Consider the following 17,237-nt stretch of genomic DNA (forward strand, 5'->3'; position numbering starts at 1 on the left):
CCGCTGTGTGTGCAACTCAAGTAGCCAATGGCAGTAACGTCCCCATGGATCATACACACCTAAATTAGTGGGTTGAGGATGACAACTTTAACAATCCCCTGAAACAAGACAAATGTTCCAGTCCTGTCAATTGTGAATGCCCATAGTTGCCGCAAACATCAGCCAATGTCATCAACATTAGGAGCTACCAGCACTAAGGTCACACCCATGCAGCATATGCCAGGGTCCATCCTGTGCCTGGGTCACAATGCAACATCCCAAATGTCATACTGCTCAGACAACAGCATTGAGGGGGAGGACCCATGTAACTGGTCACTGAAATACACCTGCACAGTCAGAGGAGGAAATAGGACACTGCTACGACTATCAGAGCAATCCAATCTCCACACATTCCCCAACATCAGCTGTACACATTACCAATGCTAACATCCATATTGTGCCATAACAATGTTATGCATAGTATGAGCTACATTTCAACTACATATAAAAGGATGTGAAAGATCAGAGACTGGGGCAGGTCCAGATTGTTAAGTGTGCTGCTAGTGCCATCAGAGCACCCATAGCCAGTGAAAGATCTCACCATGAGAATGGATGTAGACAGAGGGTTGAGTAGGACAAGAAGGTGGCAAATCACTATTTGGCCTAAACCAACACCTAGAGGAGATGATGCTGACAAATTAAAAAACTTACCACAATACATGTGACGTGCAGGTGGGGCATAGGCCTGGGAGAATGCCCATCTGAAAGACTGGAGGAATGAACAGGAAACAAGATCACAATGTGAAATCCTCACTAGGCAGGCGTGTCACATCACCAATGCCACAACACAGACACACTAATTGTACCCTATTTCATTGCAGAGGATGATGGATCTCCTGCGGATATGCCTGTCCTGGACTACCCTGATGACATGGATGACGAGCTGACAAACATCAGCCACTAGACCCTCCAAGATATCCTTGGAACCCTCCAGACCCCACCTTCAGTCACAAGGAAGAGCACAGAACAAGCAGCCATCAAAGAGGATCCACCCACCACCCCAATTGTAAGACCTGCCAGCTCCAATACAGCTGAGGACTCAGATGACACAGGCACCAGCTTTGAGAGAACTGTAGTCGGAGTACAGCGGGAGCTGGCCAAGGAGGTGCGGGTGGGGATGCAATTTATGGCAGCCAGCCTAGAGGGGGTGCATTTGTGCATGATGTCATCTGCAGATCAGGAAGCAGCCATGCAAGCGCTAACATCCGTCCTGCAAGGACTACAGAAAACTGTAAAAGAATTCACCACTGCAGTAAGGGAGTTGCCACAACACCTTGCACCCCAAACCTTCCACTGCATGCATGAATGCAATCATGACCCCCTCAGGGCCAACCTGGCTGCCTACCATCGTGATGTGGCTGCTATTCTTAAGAACCAGCAGATCCTCCTTGAAGCAGTACTGCCTTTAAGACCCTCACAAGTAGCAGCGACCGGGATGCCTGACCCCACGTCTTCAAACACTGAGGTGTGTGTTGCCCCTTCACAACCACCACCACCAAGGACAGAGGAGGCAACACACTCATCAGAAGAAGAAGACATGGAACAGATCACCTTCACATAAAAAAGTACCCAGAAGCACTAGTCCCTGCCACATGGCCAACTATTACCAAGGTCCTGAACTTTGTAACATGCCAGTCTTGCAACAACTGTACTCAATGGCTGCTCTGCAAACCACTGTATATCCTGTCAGCCTGCCTGGTGATTTTTTCTCACTTATTCATTGGCAAATCCTATCCCTCTGCACTGTCTGACACATCACCCCAGCATGTCAAATGCATTTTCCTTTAGCACTTGTGTAGGATCACAATGGAAGATGTCACTATAATGGGCTCACAATCATGGACAATGTACATATAGCACTGCAGCACTTTTCAATAAATAGCACTTCCTCAACCACTTTGTCTCTGTGTAATGTGACACATCAACCGTGCAGTAGACCACTGAATTTTGCCTCCTGTCAAATTACATAGCTTGTCAATACAACTGTCCTGAAATAATGTAGTCTGCTAACTATGCACCGTGGCCTGGATTCTACCATACTATGCCCTTCCTGAGGGTAATATCCAATGAAAAGAAAAACTATACACCATAATGCTGTGTTGGACAGAATAATTCTTCCTCAAGGGATATCTAAGCCATTAAATAGTGCCTGTAAAGTTTTTGCCTCCATGCAAAACTAACACATATAACATTGCCCAGAAATCTAAGCGAACAGTCACCAAATTGCATGAATGAAGGTGTCTGAGTTTACATCCAAATATGTAATCATGCTGAATAGTGTAACAAATGATCCATGTGAGTCATGAACACGATACTACAAGAGTGCTTACTAACACTCAGCTTATAAGGGTTTCCTTGAACATCAGACTGCAGTCAAACATAACACAGTGTCCCCAGTACCAAATCTGGAAGCACTATATGTGACATTGAAAACATACTTATTGAAAAAATCACATTGGTATCCATAGGTCTGTGATTGGTGGTTGCAATGAATGGTCTATTCTTTGCAAGGATTCTTTGGGGTAGCTGCCAATGTTACAGCTAATTTTGGATTTGTTTGTAGCACAGGACACAAAATGTAATACAAAAGAAATCATGTACACTCATGCCAAGGCTCTGATCTACAAGCATGTCACACATACTGTAAAGGGTTTACTACATATTTATTAAACTGTAAAAACATAAGAGAAAACTAAGGGAAAAGCCTTACCTACCTGTTATAGTGGGTTAGGTGATAAGAAGGACTCTGAGGCTCGATTGGGGTGAAAGTGGTAATTTGTTAATAACTTCTTAATATTGTCAAATTTGTGAGTTGGAGTGTCCTTTGTCCCATAACGTCTCTCTTGTCTTGTCTTCCCAGCTCCCCTCTTGACCGGCGACGATCCTCTGACAGACTCCCCGATGCACCGGAAAAGGAACGAAGGGAAGGTAAGTCAGGGTATGTAGTTACACAGACTGTAATAGTGTTCGTCACGGAGGGGAGAGTGAGGGAGAGAGACAGACAGAGAGAGAGAGAGAGAGAGATAGAGAGAGATCCTGAGTGAGTATGTGGTAAGTCAGGAATAAAATAGTGTATATATTGTCACCCTTTTGTGTTTTGCCGAGCAGAATGACTTGGGTTTAAGGCTCTTTGGTTACTTTTAGAATCAACTAAAATTGCCTCTAATATCCTTTTCCTTGTTCCTCCCGTCACTTCCCTGCCCCCTCCCAGCTGCTCTCCTCTCCAACCCCCTCCACACTGTTCCAACCCTCTTCCCTCCTGCCCCAGTTCTCTGTGTAATTGTCTGCTGTCCTTTAAAAAAAGGACCGTACCTTGGTCAGCCACGCCCCTCCTGGGACATGGCAGTCTTTCCTCCTTCACAGGGTCCGCTCCTGCTCTGGGAACGTCGGGGTTCCCAGAACTTCTTTCGTGCTGGTCGCGATCACCGCTCGCCGTCTCCTTCGGTTCCACCGCGTTTTCTTCCTCCTCCTTTTTTGACTGTCGTCCGTCCTCTCTGTTTTCTACCCCTGGGACCCGGAAATCCGGCGTCATGGGGCAGGCGCCGTCCTCCTCGTTGCTACAGCAACGGGGAACGCTGCTACAGCAACGGGGAACGCTGTCTTCGTTGGCGCGCGAGTAGCGCCAATCCGATGCGTCGAGAGCCGCGTTGGAAGACAACCGGCTACACTACCCTCATCTACCCTAACTACTCATTACCCACAACTGTCCCTAACTAACCTAAGCTAAACTTACTTCTCACATGTAACAAAACGTTCTAAACATCAACCCCCCACCCACCTTATGAGACGGGACACATGGAGGACAACAGATACTAACCCAAACACATACTATCCTATACTAAACAAATATATATATATATATATATATATATATATATATATATATTTTTTTTTTTTTTTTTTGTTGTTTTTTTTTGTTTTTTTTTTTTTGTTAGACACACAAGAACCCCAACATTGCCCTCGCCCATACACTCAAAAAGAAACAGTAGAAATAATCAGGACCCCCACCCACTAAAACTAACTAAACTAACAGCCTATACTAACCTAACACTAAGCCCACTAAACCCACAAAGTATAAGAATAAGGAAAGAGGTGGGAGGGGAGGGAATCGTGTCGATCGAAATGTCTATAGGTTGCCCGTCCGGAGGGTCCGCTTAATGGACCACGCCTGCCGGTTAACATTACAAACACCCTGCCGCACGCGACTCATTTTTCGCAGGACACAGTCCAATTTACGCTGCATCTCCATTAAAGCAGCAGGGTCAAAAGCTGCAGCTGGGGTGGTCTTTGTGCCAGCTGAGGAAGTGTGGTGCTGTCTAGAGTCAATGTCTGTGGGCTGCCCTGCAGGTGGTGCTGTGTTAGGGCCTGGGACACTTGCTGATGTTGCTGCCACAACTGTCCCAACTGTTGGTGGTGCCACCTGAGTGGTAGTGGTGGTGGTGCTGGTGGTGGCTGTGGTGGGTAAAGAAGGGTCGCCCTGTGGGAATGCCCTCCAGGCTCTGGAGGCCCGTTCGTTTCGGTATCTGGGGGCCATTCTTCGGTACCCCGACTCTACCTGCAGTATATGCTGGTACCTCATTGCCCGCCTTGGGAATTCTCGCACCTGGATGGGTGTCATATTTGCAGCTATGAAGACAAATGAAAAAAAATACAATAGGAACTGCATTGTGTGAAATGGCACAAGAAGTAAATCAGACAATACATCTACCGTACTTGTAACAGCTCATATCATCATACAGATCATTGAGTGTCCCTGAGGAAGTACATGGCAGGCCAGCCTACAAAGGTCCTATCACACATAGCACATCCAAACCCTACAAGATGCGAACAACTGGTATGTTTTAGCATCAAAGTTCTGCCACTTGTCAGCTAACAATCATTCAGCACATCCTCTGCCAATGCCAGGGCTACAAATGTCATTGTACCGGATGGAAATCTAGAGCCACATGATCTGCAAGTTGTAAATGGACTTGCTAGTATAGTACTCATGGCGAAACATGAGTGTGTATACTAGGTTCAGACAAAAGATTCACTGATTTACATGTCTGTGTACCAAACTTGTATCATCAGTCCTAGGTACACTATTCACAAACCAATGCCTGTGTTTGAGGGTGGGGGGGTCGAGAAACAACTAACAATTTCAAACAACATGGACACCCAGGAAGCTTATGAAAGCTGGACATGTGTTTGGCTCTACACACACACCACAGGTAAGGTGTATCTACAAATAGGAGACAGCAAATTCTTGACCAATCCCAGCGCCACACATGTCTGGAAATGCAGACCTTTCTCCAGTAGGCCATGACTTACAACTAACACAGAGATGCAAGAACACCCCTGGACATTATTTGCATGCACCCCTAGGCCATTGCACTCAAGTGCCACATACTCGTAGCCAAATGTGGAGCTACATGCTGCTAGGAAGTTCAACCTACAGTTTAATAAGTAAATTAGTGAATAGGGAAGCAGAAGTCTGTGGGTAAGCATTTTGCAGCCCCATTCTGGGAGAATGTGGGTCTGACTGGCTGACTAAATCACAGATTAGGTCCAGTGTGACTCTTGCTGAAACAAGTGTTCTCCACATGACTCATCCCCATTCACATTTCGGGGCCTACAGGACTGACCTAGATTCCCTAAATAAGACAATAGGATAAGCATTGGCCAACTCTAAAATGGTGATAAATTGAAATCCCTCTTATGGAACAAGATAAATGATGGGCCAGCGCATCACACCTTGCTATGTGTTCAACACACAGGAGTCCATCACACATCACCAGCAAACACAACACATAACAGACATATCAACACCTCCTGGAGTTGTCTGGGTCCTCGAATGAAGCCACCTCACCCACAGTGTAGGGTGCGGGTCAACCTGTAAGGCATGGAAGGGAGAAATGTGCTAAAATTCTGTGCACTGTTCAACAATTCCAAAGACAAATACTATGTGTAAGATGACATAAGTAAGTAAAGCTACTCAGACATGATGATACTGCATCCGATATAGCACGGCAAACATGTACATACCATGGGTCTCCTGTGACATTTACACACATATCTGCAATCATGCAGTGGCTCTAACTATCATGTAGTGGCAAACATGCTCCTTCATTAGTGAGCAGACATAATAATGGAGTGTATTTGTCTCATCATTTGTATCCAAGAGAGACATCCAAAGCCACTTTCCTTGAGGAGCGCATTACCAGTCAACCAGCCATTGTGGCCATGACAATTTCATGACACACAGGTACAATGTACAGCGGGGCAGGGACAGTTGTAAGGCCTCATGTTGTTACAGTTTCTTCATTTGATGTGGCCCAGCTATGATGAGTTGCACCAACCATAGAGATATGAACCCATGTGCATACCTTTGGCCAACCATCCGTAAACGAAAGGTGGAACAACAAACACCGAATACCAGTCTAAGATGTTAGCTGAGGGCACCTTGCACTTTTTCCCTATGTCTCCAAATCCAAATATGACAGTTGACAAAGGACCACAATAATCCCTAAGATTTATAGAACTTCCGTGATCGCTTGCCTTACACACTCACCAGACACACATGAGACATATGTTTGGCCCACATTGCTATCATCAATATACCTGAAGCCTGCACTCATTTTCAGCATCAGGTAATGTTTCGAAAGTCAGTCTAGCTGTTACGTCAACAAATGTTGGTAATGATTTTGAAAATCTATACCTCACAGGCAAATGTGACCTATATATATATATATATACATAATTGGCTCCTGATTTGTGTTGCTGTTTGACACAAAGGCGACACCAACTTACATTAAGCAAAAGTATTCAGTAAGTTTACAGACCACTTGCTTCCTGACAGCTAGCAATTGTGGTCCTTAACATAGTCCATCAAAGACCCTGTATGTGTCCAAAGCAATCCACACACTCAACAACATTGCCGGCAGATATTGTACAAATCATCTGATGTCACTACAGAGCATTTAATCATGCACATTTACATGATTTGTACTCACCAACAGGGCCACCAATCACAATTCCTAGGTGGTCCAGCAGATCTTGCTCCCTGGAGATTAGGTCAGCCCAGCGGTGCTTAAGCTGGTGGTCATTCCTTGGGGTCCGACAGACGTGTTTGCAAGTGATGCAATACCTTTCCCCACCAGAGCCTCTGTGCCTCGGTGTGATACCCCTGTATCACCCGCCCACCTGCCTCAATCATAAGGGGGAGGAAATGGCATACCAGCATTATGAAACCCCCAAGCTCCTCCTCATCCATCTTGCCAAGACGTGGCCTACCCAACATCTTAGCAGAAAAATAGGGTAATAGGGGATAAAGGAGAACAAAGGAGAATAAGGGGAAAGTAGAATAAGAAAAATGTAAATTAAACAACTAAAACAGCCCAACTATCCCCAAACTATCACTACCCACAACAGACTCCCAAAAGCAACAAAGACAATACAATACTAGACAAAAGTACACAATAAACACTCAGACAGGATACAACAACAATATTTTTTCACAAAATCACAAGTAATGGACCACACAGGAGACAAAAGCACAATTTGACTAGACAAAACTCTGAACACAGCCACACAGTCTAGAAGAATCACAGACTGCAAAGTAAAAGTGAGAGTAGACCCACTGTACACAACCTGTAAACAGGATATCCTATTACATCACTTCCTGCCTAAAATGATGGCCGTTTTTATCATTATGCGTCAAACAATTTTGACGCATACAGTCTGGGCATCATTGTTTCGACGCACAGGAGTAAAAATGAGCCCGCATCCATATATTTGGAAATAGTCTAACACTTAACCAATTTTCAGGGCATAATGCGTAGTTTTTTGACGCTTGTGCATCATTTTAAGATGCGTATGCGTCAAAATTTCAGGGCATTAACTGGGTTTGGGTCATTTTACCATTTTAATGTAATGTAACATTTGTGACACAACTGAGATAGGCTGATTGCACCTACTTTGGTCTTGACGGTGTATGGGCACATGTGAGACATCATACTGCTGCAGACCATGATCTGCAACATCCTTGACATGATTTTCACTCCTGGCTGACTCACTAGATGGCCATATGTGTGGCCTACATATATGTATTGCACAAATTGGGCATGTTTGGCATCAGGTGGAGACACACATAAGTACAATACCTCAATGCCTATGGCTCAATTTGTGTGCATTGGCTACTAATGTAGTTGTTGACCCAGTGTGTGTGCATCACAAGATGCATTACTGAAAATATGCTTGTATGAATGTGAAGTCAATGTGTCCAAACCTTAAATGCAAGTCAGTGTGGAAATGAGAGGACATGTGTTAGGCATACATGTAGCAACATCTGTTGTATGCACTTCCAAGATTTTGGGTAACGCAGACTCCACAAATTACAAAGCATGCACCGGATAGATGGCCGAAGCTTGTTCACGTCAATGGTCCAAAAGTTGCCCATCACATATCCTGGAAATTTGGAAACTGCTTCCTAGGCACTTGTTGGTGAACCCACCGTGAGTCAGGCACATGTACAGACTAAGTGGGTACCATGTTATTGACACAGAAAGCCAAAGGTGACCCACAACTGTAATTTCACCCCACAGTTATGGTCATATGACTGAGCCACAACTCTCCTGTGGTAGTGGTGGACCAGCAGACGAGGCAGCACGTGGCCACATATTTCCAGTGATAAATTGCACAGAGGTGAATGGTTCTTGTGTGTGGTCCAATGTTGATCGTGTATATTTTTAGGGGTCTATGTTGTCACAGTTACGTCCAGGTCTCATCATGAGTCAGTGGCTGATATTCATGTATCTACTGAGTATCCTTCGGAGATCAATGGAAGTAAAGTCGATGAGGACATGAGAACCTACATGGGGATGGTCCCACCCTGTCTCTGCAGACGTGTTATGAGACAGTCAACAGGGCAACCTTGGTGTGCTGAGTGAGATCATATCTCAGGAGTCATGTTCCGGCAGGTGTCATTACAACATTTGTACACAGGTTGGCCTGTAAAGTTCCTACTGCATCTGGGAACATCATAGCCTCTGTGTTGATTAATCTTGCAGCTATTCAGCATGCATAGGCCATCAATATGTTGTGAGCAAACTGATTCAGCCTGTGAACTGTCAGGGTCCTAACATGTGTGGAATTTTCATGCACATTATCAGAGGTTGCTGGTTCTTCTGGAGGCACCATACCCAAGCCCTGCATACGTCTCTGGTACACTGTCACACTTTGTCGTTCATGCATACATGAGACCCAGACAAGGGATAGGCCATGATTTTGGTATTCAAAAACAATTTTACAATTATGGTACAATTAAAAAGCAGATGATGCTATACAATGTATTTGAGTATGCATTGAGGAAACACCTGACAAAATACCCCCTGAGGAATGTGAGGTTTGGGAAAGCAAGTGTGGTACATATGTGGCCACAAGGAACCTTTAGGGTAACACACAGACATGTGCCAGTCAGGCTGACAGGATGCAGGGTCAATCAGGATCCAGCACTTTCACAAGGTACATACTCAGTGGTCTGACTTACACTGGTCGGAGGAAGAACAAGACAGTTGACATGGAAAACTGTGTTTGTCCTGTGTTTTGGAAGGTGACACATACACCCAAGGGCTGTGTTACACGGCTTGTTTTCTAGCAATGCATAACAGAGTAATCGACAAAATGGCATCTTCTATGCTGTTCCAAGCATCTGCAAGGGCAGTACATGTTCAAATGGGTGGTCTGCATGGTGATGCTCACAGGTGTGTGCTGCATCAGTTTATCACAAGTCCTGTAGGTGAGATTTGAGTTCAAATGGCCAACAGTACCTTTCACATGGGAAGCAATCTACAGGTGATAACAGGGCTTAGAAACTACAAGCCAGTGTATTAACTGACCTGACGTCCATGCAGTCAGATGTACTATGACAATGGCATACCATAGGAAAGGGTGAAGCACACCGGATTACTATTGTTAGTCTGTGTGTGGAGAGAAGGGAATATCTGGCTACACATATTACCATTCCAGGGACCTCTTCAGACAGGTGGGGTGAGACCAGGAGCATGGGTGTGTCAGGAGTTAGGAAACGGGCTGACATGTACATGGAATATCATGTGCGCAATGCTTGTCATAGGTGTGGCACTTGTGCTGTCTATGTTCTGCTTATATGGAACTCTAGTCACAGATACTCCTTGCAAAGATAGGTGCTATACGACTTACTGCTGACAAGGGTCTGGTCATACATTCCTGTTACCAATGCAATAGCACATCCACTGCCTCATGTATGAGGCATTTTTTCCCTTACAGACTGATGGTGTCTTAGTTGTGTGCCATATGCTGAGATTAACCATGTTGCCAACATGTATGTGTGAAATAGGTGTGGTCCTCTGCTATTGCCCTTCAAAGGTGAAATGTACTGGAGATATGTCATTTACAGTGTGTGTGTATGTGACTGTTGTATAATACGCATCACAATTGCTTTGGAATGTTCTGTGTCCTGATCGGTATATCAGCAATGCTCCATGAGGCTACACTGTTATTCTGATAGTTAGAGATAAAGGTGAGCAAAAATGATTACCCAGACCATGATATGGTGATTATTATCAGTGTTTATTTACATATGTTGCTACAGTGGTGATGGTGACTTGTTTTAAAATAAATTGTTCACAATATGTTGGCGCCTACTCAATCCAGCAGCTGTGTTTTGTTGTTCCCCCTCATGTTGCAGGCCAGCATTCTCCTCTTCAGGTATTTGTTGCTCTGGTTCTAATAGGGGAATGTTCCTTCATATACAAATGTTGTGCAGGATGGCACATGTTAAAATGATCTTACAGACCATTTCTGGTGAATATAGGAGGCTGCCACCAGAGATGTCGAAGCACCTGAATCTCGACTTGAGGATGACAAAGGTCCTCTTGAGTATGGTGCATGTCCTCCTATGTGCCTCATTGTAGGCACACTCTGCTGCAGTGCTTGGGTTGCCAAATGGTGTCATAATCCATGGCTGGATCCCATACCCCTGATCACCTGAAAAAGAAAATGATTGGGATCATGTTGATGTAGCTTGCCCCAATAATATCACCTTGCATGGCAGTAGTTGTCTTGTGTTGTCTGTGACTCTTTTGTTTTATTGTGTTGCTTCATAGGCTTCTAGGATGTACCATTTGCATTGGGTTGTTTCCTTGGCTGAGCGAGTGTTTGGCTGCTGACCGGTTGTCAGCAGTATGTTTTTGGATTTGCAATACAGTGTGCACTCCCTAGCGTTGTGACTTGTGATAGAGGTGTCCCTCTGTCTTCACTGGGGATGAGATGATAGTTCCATACACAGATTCAAATTGACAGTGGTGGTAACACGTTAGCATTTATGTACCCTGGACATCCCATACCTTTAGACATATGCAATGTATTAATTTAAACATCAGTGAGACGCTTACATTTTTGCAAGGTGACAATTAGCCAAACCTCGCCATACGTTGTGATCATTGACATCTTAACATTAGACTGTACACTAATTTCAGATGTGTGATAGGTTCACTGCAGACCTATCAAACATGGCTAGCGGTGTCACAACCTCAGTGTGTTCCTGTCCACATGTTGCTGTCGTGGTGTATGTGTTGTGTGTCCTAGAGAGTGGCTGTGTAGTGTGTATATAAGTAGGTTTCTGTACTTACCAACAAGTAGTCCATTGCCATATCGTCCATCCTGGAAGTGTTGATTGATGGTACAGTGACAGAAGATGAATGAGTCATGGACACTCCCAGGATACTTTGCCACAATAGTAATGATCAATCCTTGGTGATCGACAATGGCCTGCACATTGATGGAGTGTGTGTGCTTCCTGTTGCGGTAGAGGTGTTCAGTTGCGGTAGAGGTGTTCAGTTGCAGCAGGTGGCAGAAGGCGCACATGTGTGCAGTCAATGGCATCAAGGACGTGTGGGAATCCATTAATGAGGTAAAACCCCTGTTTTGTCTCCTGCTGCTTCTGCTGTGTGTTTGGGAAGCAAATGTGGCGGGTGTGGCATCCAGTACTTTGGGCAAGAAGGCAGAGAATGATGGCTGTGATATCCCGGCAACCAGGGCGCCAGTGCTTTGAAAGGAGCCACTTGCCAACATGTGAAGTACAGCTAGCAGCTTGGTTTCTGTTGGGATGGTGCGGGGTGTCAGGAAGGTGGGTGCCAACTGTGGCTCTATGTTGCGCAGCAGCAGCTGAATGGCCTGCCAATTCAACCTGTACCTCTGGATAATGTTATGTTCCCTGAGGCCATGAAGGGTTGTCCTGGTGTGGAATATCCTCTCCTGTCTTCTATGCTGCCTTTGGGGTCCCTGCTGGTGTTGTGGAAGCTGCTGTTGTTATTGCTGGTCTCTGCGTCTGCGTGCACGCTGGATGAGAAGCACCTCCATGTCTCCCTTTTGCTGCTCTGCTGTTGCTTCTGTGTGTTCTGATTAAATACAAGTGTGTTTGACCCATTTTAATGCCTGCCCTGACTCAGGCATAAATTTTTGACGCAAATTGGGCTGTGCGTCATTTTCCGACTCAACCTCCCATCTGTGCGGGATTTTAGCCCTGAAGCATAAATATGACGCACGTCCGTTAACGTCTTTTTTTGGATGGGAAATCTTACCAAGGCGGTTTCCCACATCCAGAAAATGACGCACACGGCGGGATTTTGGCATCCGCGGGCTTGGGCGTCAAAGTTTAAACATGGGGAAAGGTTTGGGCCGATTGTGCGTCAAAATGTTTGATGCACATTCAGCGCAGACGGAGTATAAATATGCCCCTTCATTTTCTAAGTATTCTTGCCACTTCTTCCCTTGAAAAGTTCCTTCACAGGTCCTATACATCATGAGATTGGTGATCTAAATGTTTCCTCTGGTGGTACCTCTCCTGTGGCATCAGAGGTTAATCTAGCACATTATGCTCACTTGGGTACATTTGTAGAAGAGCAAGGGCAGGACCCGCTTGCACAATGTGTTCCTCTGAGGTGTGCAGCACGAGCAGTCCCGTGATGAATCCATGCACGATCTGCTTGCACACTTTGATCTCCGTGAGGGTGCAGCGCAAGCGCCCTGTCACTGTCCTCTTGCTGTTTTCGTCGAGCGGAGGCTGTATCTTTATGATGGTGGTGGTACTGTTGGTTGTTCCACTTGTGTCTGTGGGCAGTCACTAGGCTCTATTGCCTTCTTGGTGTTGGAACTGTGAGTCCAGGAGGTTATCCCCTCATATTTAACAGCTGTGTCAGTTGTAAGAAGGACCTGGTAGGGTCCCTTCCACCTGGACTGGAGACAGTGTCGTTTGGTGTGGGCCTTCACCCACACCCAGTCGCTGGGCTGCAGTCTGTGTTCTGGTGGTATCTCTGCTTCCAGCAAGGCCTGCAGCACCTGGCGGTGGAAATAACACAATGTCTCTGTTAATTTCTTGCAACATTGTAGCAATAAGTGATCTGATACTGCTAGTGGGGCAATGGACATGTGGCTTGGGATTTTCATGTGGTGGCCAAACAAGATCTCATAGGGACTCAATTTCGTCACCCTGTCAGGGGTACGTCTCATGGCCAATATGGCTAGTGGCAAAGCATCAATCCAGGAGAGCTCAGCAATACACACATTTTCAATATTTTATGTTCCAGTACCCCGTTCTTTCTCTCCACAGCCCCAGCTGCTAGTGGGTGGTAGGCACAGAGTAATTTCTGTGATATTCCCAGTCCCTTACACAATCCCTGAATTTCTTGGGAGATAAATCCTGGTCTGTTGACAGAACCCAAAAGGACTGTTAACCCAAAATGGGGAATCAATTCTTTCAACAAACATTTAGCAACAGACTGTGCTTCATAGGTGCTGGTAGGGTACGCCTCCACCCATTTACTTAACATACACACAATGAGCAGGACATACTTGTACTCATGGATGGGGGGCTTTTTTAATGAAATCCACTTGCAGAATCTCGAAGGGTATGTATGGTGATAATAAGTGGCTTGGTGTCTGTGTTATTCTGAGCACAAACAGCACATTGTTTGCTGGTGTTCAGCATATTGGTGAAACCATAGGCTGTGACAGCATTGAGAAAACAAACGTATCATCCCATTCCTCTCCACATGCAAGGGACCATGAAAAAGTCAGTATTGATGGCAAACATATCTTACCACTCGGATACATCCAAATACCTTCTTTATTTTGTGTACAGCCTCCCTTCTAACATTCCTGTAGCTCCTGTTCCCTGGCCTGTTGTTGAATAGTTTTGGGATCAAAATATGTACATTTGTCTTGAACCTCTGGGGCAGATGTCACATGTATCATTGCATATTCACACTCAGCCAGTGCTATTCTTCTGGCTTCCACATAGATAAACGCATTTCATGTGGAAACATAGTTTTTGGCAGAAGTATGAGCTGCAGATTTTATTACAACATCTTTCTATGGTAGGAGCAGTGCTTACAACAAGTCAGCAACCAATGTTGCATGTTGTATACGATGGCAAGTTGAGGTGAGAAATTCTCTCATTGCCCACGGCTGGCCAAAGTCATGGGTCACTCCAAATGCATACTGGCTGTCAGTATAGATATTCTTGAATTTCCCCTCAGCCAGGTGGCATGCCCTTGTTAGTGCCACTAACTCTGCTGCTTCAGCACTTTTTACAGTTGTCATCTTCCCCCCTCTAACATTCTTTTTGCCGTACCTACAGCATAGGCACCCTGAAACTTACCAGTCTTATCCCTAATGCATGACCCATCAATGAACAAGTTACTTTCAGCATGTGGTAACTTTGATGTTGAGATTCACTTTGGTGTTTCTGTTTATTGCTAATACACAATCATGAAAGGAGTTGTCTGTTGAAGGGTCAACATGATCCTGTTCTGTTGGTAAAAGGCAGGCAGGGTTCAGGGTAGTGCACCTCTTAAAGGTGATGTGTGGTACCAGCAGTATTACTTCATATCATATGAGGCATGCATTTTTTTAAGGTGTTGGGCCTTTGTTCTTGTCAGTAATGTGTCTACAGCATGTGGGACATGCAGAATCAAAGTATGTGCTAGTACTTCATTTTCAGGTTGTTCTACCGCTAGGGCCATGGAGGCCACAGCTCTCAGAAAGGGTGGACGCACTTCTGCAACAGGATCAAGAGTAGTCGAAAAGTATGCCATGGGTGGTAGAAGGACCCATGTTTCTGAACCAGCACTCCCAAAGAACAATCGCCTTTCTCATGGCAAAATAGCTTGAAATCCTTGCTAAAGTCTGAGAGTCCCAGTGCTGGTGCTGCACCCATTTCTCTTGTCAGTGTCTGGAATGCTTTCTCATAGTCAGGGGACCAAGGAACTTTGGGGCATATTTATACTCTGTTTGCGCCGGAATTGCTTGTTTTTTTTTTACGCAAATCCGACGCAAAGCTAACTCCATATTTATACTTTGGCGTTAGACCCGTCTAGCGCCAAAGATCTTGGAGTTTGCGTCATTTTTTAGCGTGGACACCTACCTTGCGTTAATGATATGCAAGGTAGGCGTTCCCTTCTAAAAAATGACTCCAAGGCATGTGCGCCTTATTTAAACTCCCGTGCAAAAATGACGCACGGGAGTGGGTGGGCCTGTAAAAATGACGTCCAGCCGCTTTTGCGTCATTTTTTAACGCCTGGTCAGGGCAGGCGTTAAGGGACCTGTGGGCTCGGAAGGAGCCCAGAGGTGCCCTCCCATGCCCCCAGGGACACCCCCTGCCACCCTTACCCACCCCAGGAGGACGCCCAAGGATGGAGGGACCCATCCCAGGGAACTTAAGGTAAGTTCAGGTAAGTATATATATTTTTTTTTTTGTGGCATAGGGGGGCGTGATTTGTGCCCCCCTACATGCCACTATGCCCAATGACCATGCCCAGGGGACATAAGTCCCCTGGGCATGGCCATTGGGCAAGGGGGCATGACTCCTGTCTTTGCTAAGACAGGAGTCATTTCAATGGGGGTTGGGAGTAAAAAAAAATGGCGCAAATCGGGTTGAGGCCAATGTTTTGCCTCAGACCTGACTTGCCCCATTTTTTGACGCCCGAGCTCCATTTTCCCCTACGCCGGCGCTGCCTGGTGTGGGTCATTTTTTTTTACGCACACCAGTCAGCTGCGCCGGCTAACGTCATTCAATAAATAAGGCGCCCGCATGGCGCTTTGGAATGGCGTTAGCCGGCGTTAAATTTTTTGACGCACAACTGCGTTGGCGCAGTTGTGCGTCAAAAATTATAAATATGGCCCTTTATCAGGTATCTCCTTGTGGGTAAGGTTTTAGAGTGGATGTGCTATTAGGGAATCATGTGGTATCCAGTGTCTGCACAATCCCACATCCCCAAGGAAGGCCCTCACCTCCTTTTGTGTGTTTTGACTGGAAAATTGTGTAGGTAGTAGTCTTCACGTTCAGCTGGTGGACCAAATATTTCACTGTTTTCTGGTAAAATTGTTCTTGAGAGATACTGTATGACCTTTTCTGTGCTAACTGGCATAACAGTGCTATAGTGTCCGGGATACAGGCTGTCCGGGAGGGTGAGGCCAAGGTTAAGTCACAAATGTATTGAATTAGTTTGGACCCCCCCCCCGGTAGCTACAGAGGTGCCAAATCTGCTCTTAGGGCATTGGAAAAGATGAAAGGTGACTCCGAAAACCCCTGCGGCAAGCGTTCCCAAGTTAGTCGTCTTTGCCTGAATGTGAAGCTAAAGAAATACTGAGAATTGGGATGAAGGGTTAAGGAAAACAAGGCATTAGTCAAGTCCAGGTCCGTAAAGTGGTTGGCTGTGACAAGAATGCTGGACAGGATGGTGGTTGGGTTTGGAATCACTGGGAGTGAGTGGATCACTACTTTGTTTAACTCTGAAAGGTCCTGTGTGAATCTGTAAACAGGGGTCCCTGCAGGCCCTTAGAGACCTTTTTCACTGGGTGATCGGGTGTACGGAGGGCTATCTTATACTATACTTATACCCCTTGTGGCAGGAGAACTTGTATCACTGGAGCTATGCTTTCCTCTCCCTCTTTGGAGAGATCTAGTACTGCGGAACGTGAGGCAGTGGCACCCCTTGTTTCAACCTGACCTGCACAGGGGGGTAACTAGTGCACGCCCCACATCATTCTGCCCTTTTGCCCAGACTTCACTTACGATGGAATCCTGTACTTCCAGAGGTATTCCCTTCACCTTTCTTTGTGGGCCACATCTTATAAAGGCCTGTATTGATAGTCCGCTCACCCTGCACTCTAGAAATGCC

Source organism: Pleurodeles waltl, chromosome 3_1, assembly GCF_031143425.1.
Source record: "Pleurodeles waltl isolate 20211129_DDA chromosome 3_1, aPleWal1.hap1.20221129, whole genome shotgun sequence".
Taxonomy (NCBI): domain Eukaryota; kingdom Metazoa; phylum Chordata; class Amphibia; order Caudata; family Salamandridae; genus Pleurodeles; species Pleurodeles waltl.